Source organism: Antechinus flavipes, chromosome 2 (assembly GCF_016432865.1).
Source record: "Antechinus flavipes isolate AdamAnt ecotype Samford, QLD, Australia chromosome 2, AdamAnt_v2, whole genome shotgun sequence".
Lineage (NCBI taxonomy): Eukaryota > Metazoa > Chordata > Mammalia > Dasyuromorphia > Dasyuridae > Antechinus > Antechinus flavipes.
Genome location: NC_067399.1, coordinates 148,246,865 through 148,257,174, shown reverse-complemented (window position 1 = coordinate 148,257,174; position 10,310 = coordinate 148,246,865).

Genomic DNA, 10,310 nt, shown 5'->3' with positions numbered 1-10,310 from the left:
AGGATAAAGATCACCATGTGATAAAAATGGCTGAGGAAATTGGACAGTTATATGGAAAAAATTACATTTAGATCAAAACCTCCTAACTTATACAAAGATAAGCTCCAAGTGGATGTGACCTAAATACAGAAGGTTACATCATAATTAATCAAAAATAGGAAAAAATTGACTATCAAATGTGTAGTTTAAAAATTCATGACCACATAAGGAATAGAGAAAATAAGAAAAGATAAAATGTATAATTTTCATTACATTAAATGAAAAATATTTTGTACAACCAAATCCAAAAAAGCAAAGATTAAAAGAGAAATAATTAACTAGGAGGGAAAATCTTTGGCAGTACATTTCTCTGATAGAGTATCATTTCTAAGATATATAAAGTACTGATTCAAATTTATAAGGATAAGAACTATTCCTTAGTTGTTCATATAAGAATATGAACAAGCAATTCTCAAGGAAAGAAGCCTAATCTATAATTATATGAAAAAATGCTCTAAATGGCTACTAATTAGAGAAATGCAAATAAAAGCAAGATTAATAAAAAAGACAAAAAAAGAAAATGAATTTTGGAAGTGCTATTGTGGGCAAACAAACAAATTGCTGGTAGACCTGTGAATGGGTACAATTTAGAATTATATACTAAAAGTTACTAAATGATTTGATCCAGCTATATCACCCTTAATCCTGCACAAAAAGAGATCAAAGTGATAGGAAGGGTCCTATTTGTACAAAAATAAGTAACTCTTTTATTTAAAAAAAAATATGACCTAAAACTAGAAATAAAGAGATGCCATTAATTGGGGAATGGATGAATAAGCTGTGGTATATGAATGTGTTGGAAAACTATTATGCTATAAGAAACAAAGAAATAGATGATTTCAAAAATACATGGAAAGACATAAATTGATGCAGAATGAAGTGAATAAAATCTGAAGAATAATTTTTATATAATTTATATTACAGCAATTGTATTGTAAAAAAGTATAATTTTGAAGATTTTTATAAAATGAGAACTAGAGAATAATTATACTATAATAACAATCACATAAACATATATAACTATGAATGTTATAAGAACTACGATCAATGAAATGACTATATATGATTCCAGAAGATTAATGATGCTCCCCATCTTTTGATAGAGGAGATAGATTTAGGGTATAAAATGAAATTGAACATTATATTATCGGCTTTCTATTTTTGTCTTCTTCCTTCTGCCTGTATTTTTAAACTATTGCATACTTGTTTCTATCCCATTGAGAGAGAACAAGAAGAAAGTAGGAGGGAGAAAAGAAGAATGGATCAAAAGCCCATTTTTTTTAACCTAAATGAATTTATTTATTCAATGATATACCAATCAAACCACCAAAATATTAATTTATGGAACTAGAAGAGTGAATATAAAAGGAGAGGTTCTAAAGGGGACCTAGCAGTATCAGATCTCAAATGATACCACACAGAGCAGTAATTTTATATGTATATAGTAGTAAAATTATAGTACACAAAGAAGCCCATTTTTCAGATATATTTTTAAATAACTCTAAATATATAGATAGTTCAAGCTCTTTATTGTGCAGACAAGAAAAATGAGATCTAAGGAAACTGAGTCTTGCCCAATGTCACTGAATGAGTCAGTAACAAAGTTTGAAATGACTTAGTTCTCCCAACTCCAAGTGTCTGGCTCTTTCCATTATTCCATTTATTTATGAGATAAATAAATTGAGGAGAGTGATTTAAGAAGAGTCTTCACTATTTAGAGTTTTCTAAAGTCAAGTATTTCCGGCATACTCTAGGCTAGGATGTTGGTTTGACTTCTACCCAAGTATCAACAAGTATTTATTAAGCACTTATTAAATGTCAGGACTACAAATACAAGCATTTATTAAGCACTTATTATATGTCAGTACTACAAATATAAGCAAAAAGACAGCTTCTACCTTTGAGGAGCTTACATTCTAATGGTACAAAATATCTAAAGTTAAGGAGCTAAAAGGGGGATAAGGGAAAGAAGTATACTCACCTAGGGACAAGATCAAGAAGTAGTTTGAAGAATCTCCAGCTGAACCAGGTTTGGAGTGAACATTGCTATCATGGACACTACTTCAAATTGTAATTTTGGGGAGGAAGTCACTAACTGGAAGAAGGAGCCAGAAAAATAGAGGGATATTTCAGCATGAAAATGCTTCTGCGCACAAGTGCAAGGAATAATGTTGTCAATATAAAGTAATCATTAAATAAAAAATAAAAATTTAAAAAAAATGCTTCTGCGCATGGTGAAAAGTATGGAGAGTTGGAAATGGAGCTTGGAGAGGAGTGAAGGAGGGAGCCTGGCTGACCTGAGTACTTCCTCAGAATGGAGTAGAATCTAGAAGGAATTCACCAATCAAAGTGGAAGGATCTTCTAGGGAGAAAAGACTATAGTGAGAAAACATCTTCCAGTGAGAGAAGGTTATTCTTTGGAGGGTATGGGATACAAAAGGGGGTGCCTTTTAAAAAAAAAAAGAAAGAGATTAGAGATTAAAGCTAATATCATGAAAAGTTGCAAGTAGACAAAAGAGAGATGAGCTCTGAAGGGTCCAGTCTACCCTGATATGGTATAAGAGTACTTGTCCAGAAATCAGAAGACTGAATTCATAGATCTTAGAACTGGAAGGGAAACTGAAGGTCAACTAATCCAACTCCTTCATTTAGAGATGAAGAAACTAAGTCCCAGAGAAGTCAAATGACTTTGCCCAAAAATCACACTAGTAGTAAGGGACAGAATAAGATGATCTCTGGACCCTGGATTCTAGCCAAATTCAGGATTCATCCCACTACTCCATGAATCTTAGTCTTTCCTGGACCATTGACTGTTAGATCTTGGGCAAAAGGTGCTCTACTTTTAGAACCTCATTTTTCCCAATTATGAAATGAACTTTGCCTAGCCGATGCCCAAGTCCTCCTTGCCCCAAAATACTATGTTTTATCAGTAAGATTTTGAGTTACAAACACATTTAAAAAGAGAAAAGGGATTATTGAAGGAGTCAGATTGCTCTCTGATTTAGGGCATCTCTTCCTCTTGGTTAATCATTATTTTCCTAAATTGCTTGCAGTCTGTGTAAATCACTGTGAAACCAGGAAGGACAAGAAGGCACAGGTGACCAAACTGCTCATTTCTAAGTGGAACCTCACCACGCCAATGACAAACACTGACAAATATGCAGTTGTGTTATTTGCCTGCCAAAGACTGCCCTTGTTTGGCTGATGTCCTGATAGCAACTCAACTCAATGGCCCGCTGTTCTTTCCACTGTTTCAAGAGTTTGCTGCCAGAGCCCAGTGGTTAACCAAGGAGCCTGTTCCCATCCTGCTGGGTGGCTTGATGACTCACAGGTACCTCAATAATGTGTAAAAGGTGACTTTTGGGAGATTATCGCTCTCAAAAAACTAATCTGTGCAGTCAAGTCCTGTTAAAGTGGACTAAAGGTTTTCCCAAATGATTGAAGGCAGAACTAAAAGGAACTTCAGAAATCATCTGGTCCAGGGATCCCTTACTTGCCTGTGAACTTGGTTGCTTTAAAAAAAAATCTTGATAACTATGTTTCAATTTAATTGGTTTCCTTTGCAATTCTATGTATTTTGTTTCAGATATTTAAAAACATGATCCTTCTAATGGATCTAAAGGCTTCACCAGACTACTAAAAGGGGCTAAAACACACAAAAATTGTTAAAATACTAATCTAATCCAATCCCCTTATTTTATACATATTTACAACAATAACTCACTGTTATAGTGAGTTATTTATAGTGCTCTAAGATTTACAAAGCACTTTTCCCTACAACAATTCTGTAAGGGGGGGGGGGGGAGGTATGCAAGGATAATTATCTTCACTTTATTGATGGACAAGAGGGGAAGGGAAAGAAGAAACAAGCATTTATTTAACTCCTACTAGGTACTCAATACAAATATCATTTCATGTGATCTTCACCACAAGCCTAAGATGTAGGCACTAATAAGATTCTCATTTTACATCTGGGGAAATTGAGACAGACAGAAGTAAAATGACTTACCCAGGGTCACATAGCTATGTGTCTGAGATTGGATTTGAACTCAGTTCTTCATAATTCCAGGTCCACTAGAAGGATCTATTCACTTACATCAACCCAAGAGGTAAAATTGACTTGCTTATAATTACACACCCAGCTAGGATGTGTATAAAAGAACAAGGGACATCACTGGTCTTTTGGACCAATCAGGCAACAAAAGGGGTAAACTTAATTTGGTTTCTTCCTGAGAAGTGTTACTTAAGGAAGATGCAATGTAGTGTCATTAAAAAAAAAAAAAAACACCAATGAATTTAGAATTGGGGAGACATATATTGTATTTAACTTATATTTTAATGTATTATATATGTTATATATTTTTTTATTTATAATATATTTATGTATTTATATTATATATATATATATATGACATATTTAACATGTATTGGTCAACCTGCCATCTGGGGGAAGGGGTGGGGAGAAGGAGGGAAAAAGTTGGAACAAAAGGATTTGCAACTGTCAATGCTGAAAAATTACCTATGCATATATCTTGTAAATAAAAAGCTATAAAATAAAATTCCACATCATTACACATTAAAAAAGAAAAGAAAAGAAAAGGAATGCTGATGAAATTAATGAGTGAGGAAAGCTTCAGAAGAGGAGACAATTCTTAAGAGAAGCTTTGAAAAATGAATAAACTGTAACATACCAAGATATGGGAGAATATCTCAAGAGTAAGAAATAGCATAAACAAAGTAAGAAAGTATATAATTCACAGGACCTACTAAAAGACATGTGAAATTAAGGGAACTATGCCTCAAAATAATAGAATAGAAGCTATATTACAAGGGATGGGAAAACAGTATTTTCCTGGCATTCTGAAAATTTAACCAAAAGAGCTTTAAATTGAAAAAGAAGGAAGGGGTGTGTGGATGCATGTGTGTGAATGCACATACATGTGCACAGCCATATACATATATATTCATACCTACATATATATATATTATATATGATATATATATATATGTTGTCCATATACTCTAAGATTTTTTTTAAAAGGACTTATGTGTACAAAAATATTTATAGCAGCTCTTTTTGTGATGGTAAAGAATTGGAAATTGAAGGGATGTACATCAGTGGAACATGGTTGAACAAATTATGGTATATAATCATAATGGAATATTATTGTTGTATAAGAAATGATGAGCAGGCAGATTTCAGAAAAGCCTGGAAAAACTTACATGAACTGATACTGAGTGAAATAAACAGAACCAAGAGAACATTATACACACTATCATACAATGACCAATTATGAATGTCTTAATTATTCTCTGCAATATGAAGAGCCAAGGCAATTCAAAAGGAAAAACATGAAAAATACTATTTACCCTCTGAGAAAAAAACTGATGGAGTTTGAATGCAAATCAAAGCATACTGTTTTTCAGTTTATTTTTTGTGTTTATTTAATAATCTTTGTCTTCTTTCACAATGTCTAATAAAGAAATGATTTGATGGTAGCAAAAGTATAATATATGTCAAATTGCTTACTATCTCAGGGAGGGGGAAGGAAAAGAAGAAGGGAGAGAATTTGGCACTCAACATTTTTAAAAATAAATGTCAAAATGTCAAAAAATATTTTGCATGCAATTGGGAAAAATAAAATAGTATTAAAAAACACATATACTCTAAGCTAGATATCATGGAGAATAGCTATAATTTAGAAAGAACTAATAGTAAAAATTCACCAAATTCAAAATCTAGGAAAGAAACCAGAAATAAAACTTATAGCCTGAGACTGACTATACACAAATTGACAAAATATAAATGACAAAATGAACTAGAAATGCTAATGTAAAAAGGCAATTTGTCCCTCTTAGGCATCACTGATGATGCACTGATACGATGAGATCTATGACTAGAATATGATTATATTAAAAAACACAAAATAAATGGCAGAGTATTATTGCACATTAAGGTATACTCATATAAAGAAATCCAAAAATCAAGAGAGAAAAAGCATGATGAAGACCATTTGTGTAATGCTCAATAAAGCCAAAATCATTGTTATTGATATGTATTATAAACTTCTCCAACAGAAAAGGACAAGAAATCAGAAAATGGGTCAAAACTTGAAAAAGAGACATACCATAGAGGTGATGGAAGACTTAAGACATCTGGTCTTAAGAATCTTTTATCAAGAAGTTGAATCATTCATTCTTAACTTGCCCTAATATTTTCATCCTTCAAAAAAGTGGATTAACAAAAGAGGGTTGTTTTTCTGCCCAAATCTCATCACTAAAGAGCAATTGGTTGCTGAAGTAGAAATCATGGGAGCATTGAAGGAAAGTTCTGATTTCATCTTTTAATGTGTGAGAGAACAACAAGAAAGTTAGGGATAGTTTGAGATGCACCCTATGTTTTAGAATAGCATATCTCAAAGGATTAAGAAAAAGAAGCCCAGGATCTAAAATTCCATAGGAAAAATCAGCCTGGAAAAGGCAGGAAACTCGCAGGGATGATATGCCAAAGACAAAATGAAAAATAATTCTGAAACAGAAAAAAAGGGAGAGTATCTAAAGAGGAAATTCATTGATCAATCAATTCATCAATAAAAAGATGCAATGGGGCAACAAGCTAATGAATGAGTCTATTCTTTCTGAGAATGTCTAGCACCTCTCAGTGAAACAAGCTCCATGTGGACATGGAACACCCCTGGGTATTTTTCCAAGCATGCTTAACACATGAGCATGTGGGATAGAGTGTTCAGGGAGGACTAGCAGCACTGCTCATCCACCTTTGGTGTCCACCTTCACCCAATTTTCATTGATGGCTCTAAGAAGTTGTAGCATGTGCTGCAGCCACACCCAGCTAAAACCATCTAGACAGATGGGCTATACCAGGACGAGGATAACCAACAGGCCACAAACCCATCAGTGAGTTAGGGGGACATCCACCCAAGCATCGGAAGACATCTCCTGGTGGAATGGGTGGATAGAGCAATTTGTTCCAATGGCCATGAAAATGGCTGAAGCAGGCCCTGGATCCTGGTGCAGATGTCGAGGCCATCCAGGCCATCACCAGTTGTTTTAATTTGTGTCCTGCCACTGGACTGCAATGACCCTGGAGGAGAGAAGCTGACCGCTATGCACAGCTCTGGCTCACTTGAATCCTATTCTCATGTGAATCAAGACCACCCATGATGTCACTGATCCTCTTCAAAAATGAACAACACTCATGAAGAAGATGAGCCTTTAGATTTACCACTGAACTGAAACTGAGAATGCCTAAAAAGGCATTAAGGGGATGATTCATCCTCTCTTTCCTTCCTGGTTGTGATTGAGGGAAGACATTCTGTAAACCTCTTGATAGGGTAGGGGGTGAGTGGGGGAGACAGACAGAGACATACAGAGAGATAGAGAAACAGACAAAGAGACACACAGACAGACAGAGACATACAGAGGCACACAGAGAGATAGAAAAACAGAAAGAGAATGGGGGACGAGAGAGACAGAAAAAAAGACAGAGAGTTAAAGAGACAAAAACAGACACAAACAAAGAGACAGATAGACAGAGACAAAGAGACAGAGAGAGAGACAAAGAGATAGAGACACAGAGATAGACACAGAGAATGAGGAGGGAAAGACAGAGACAGAGAGAGATAGACAGACAGAGAGATAGAGACAGAAACAAAAAGACAAAGAAACAGAAATAGACTGAGACAGAGACAGAGGGAGAGAGAAAGATCAAGACAGAAATAGAGAGACAGAGACAGAATCAGAGAGACACAGAGAGTGAGGAGGGAAAAACGGAGACAGAGAGAGACAGACAGAGACAAAGAGAGAGATAGAGATAGACAGAAACAGAAAGACAACGAAACAGAAATAGACTGAGACAGAAATAGAGACAGAGACAAAGATCAAGACATAGACAGAGACAGAGATAGGGTCTTAATATCCCCTGGTAAATGTATTGTCCTTTGCCTTTTTGCTTTTGCTATTTCTGGCTTTTAGGGAAAATGCATCATACAAGGCTTCAACTGGGTGAGCTTCAAAAGATTGGGAGAGAAAGCCACCAGAAGTTCAATAATTGGAGTTTTAGCTCAAGTCATTGAAGAACAAAGTGCTGGATGGCCTGTTTGACCCAGCAACTGATAACAGACAAGATGAAATGATAAGGACTCATCCTTGAGCTATGTTACATTTAGAAGTAAACTGGATAGGGCAACTGCTTTATATAACTTTCTTTAAGTTTAAATCTACTGTCCCCAAGAAACAAAGTTATAAATAGTATATATACTATTTCCCCCTATTGTAGGGGGAAATATTGTAGGGGAAGATATATATATATATAAATCTTCTTTTCTTAACAGGTATCTTTATCAAATATTACTAATAAAATTCAATTTCTGTTACTTGGTTAGATGACTCTAGAATTCTAATTACTGGAGTATAATAATGATATAAGGGGGATACAAAGTGTAACTAGTGATTGATACTGAAGAAAAAATGCACCAGAATTGACTCAAAAGTATTGGAAATGGACCTTAAATTCCTTGAGGGTAAACCTACTGCTCAGAGAATGAGATATAGGTAGCTTTTCTTGTTACTTGACTCAGCATTCAGAATGGGAATTGGTATAAGGATCCCCAGTTTATAAAGAGCTATAGAGACAAGTAGAGAAGGTAGAAGCAAGGACAGATAATAGAGGAATGCCAAAACTCAATGAGCTGAGGCTGATGAGGAAAGAGAAGACAAGAAAGAAAGTTGTCCAGATTATATCAGAGACTAGAGAGGTATCAAAGAAAGAACGAATGAAATATTAATAATAGACAATGGAGAAAAGGTGATTTTTATTTTGCTTCTTTCTACAAAGAATAATGATATTTAAACTAAAAAAAAAGAAAAGAGAAAAAAATTAGCTTACAGTTGAAATACAAGATTAGTAAGATAATAATGAGTACCTAGCTGCCATGGAGGAGTATAAGGTACCAGATCCAGATAAATCCTATGTTATCCAAAGAATCAGTAATTGTGATTGCTGAGCCACTGTCAGTGATGTTTGAAATATTGTATAGAATAGAAGAACTGCCTTGGGGCTGGAAAAGGCAAATATTCTCTGGATATTCAATACAAAGTAGAAAGTGATCTACAAACTGGACAACTGAGTTTAACTTTGGTTCCTGATAAATGTTTATATCATGATTAAAGGGATATTAGTGAACATCTAGAAAGGGCAGCAGTGATCACAAAGAACCACCTGGGTTTCATCAAAAACAAATTTCTTTTAAAGGGTAGCTCAGGGGAATGCTGTAAATGAAGTTTATTTGAATTTTAGCAAAGCATGTGAAACATTCTCTGCTGATGTTCTTGTGGACAAGATGAATGGATATATGGGCTAGACAAAAGGACAATTAGTTGGATTCAAAACTGGCTAACTGGCTAAACTAATATCTTGTTATCACCTTAGAAGGTCTCCAGTGGAATATTCCAGGGAGTTATGTTTTGCCCTGTGCTGTTTAATAGTTTTATCAATAAATAGCATCAATTCATAGAGAGTATGTTTATCAAATTTTAAGTGAGGTTAAAAAGTATACTTCATATAACTACCAGAGTCAGGATCCGAAAAGATCGTGAGGCTAGAATGTTGAGCCAAATATAGTAAGATTAAATTTAATAGGGATAAATGTAAAGTCTTAACTTGTTATTGTTTTTTAATCTAGTAAAGAATATGCAAGTAAAGAAAGCAATACGATACCATGGAATATGTTAGAGAACCTGATTCTATCATTATAGCCTATGAGATCTTACAATGATAGAGCAAAAGTCAGAAAACATCTACGATGTCATCTAGCCCTAAACTTTCATTTTACAGATGGGGAAAATGAGGCCCCTAAGAGGGAAGATGATTTGCTCAAGACCACACAGCTAGTGGTAGTATGGAGATTTGAACCCAAATTCTTTACTCTAAATTCAGAACTTTCCAAGATACCATGCTGTATTTGTGAGACTGGACCTCAAGGAAGGGATATGTTGCAGTAGAAAGAGAACCAAGCTTGTTATTATAGAAATTATGAATCCAAATCTCTGGACCTCAGGTCCCTCTATGGGCTTTGATGACAACAGTGTTGTCATATAACGGTAGAATTCTTAGAATGCTCTGTTCTGTATTACTTGTCCTTGTTTCTACTTTCTCTACTTGTCTTTGAAGCTCCTTATTGATCCCTCTGTTGACTCTGATGATACTAATGGCCCTTCTGACTCTCAATCCCAGTACAAAATGGCTAGCGGTA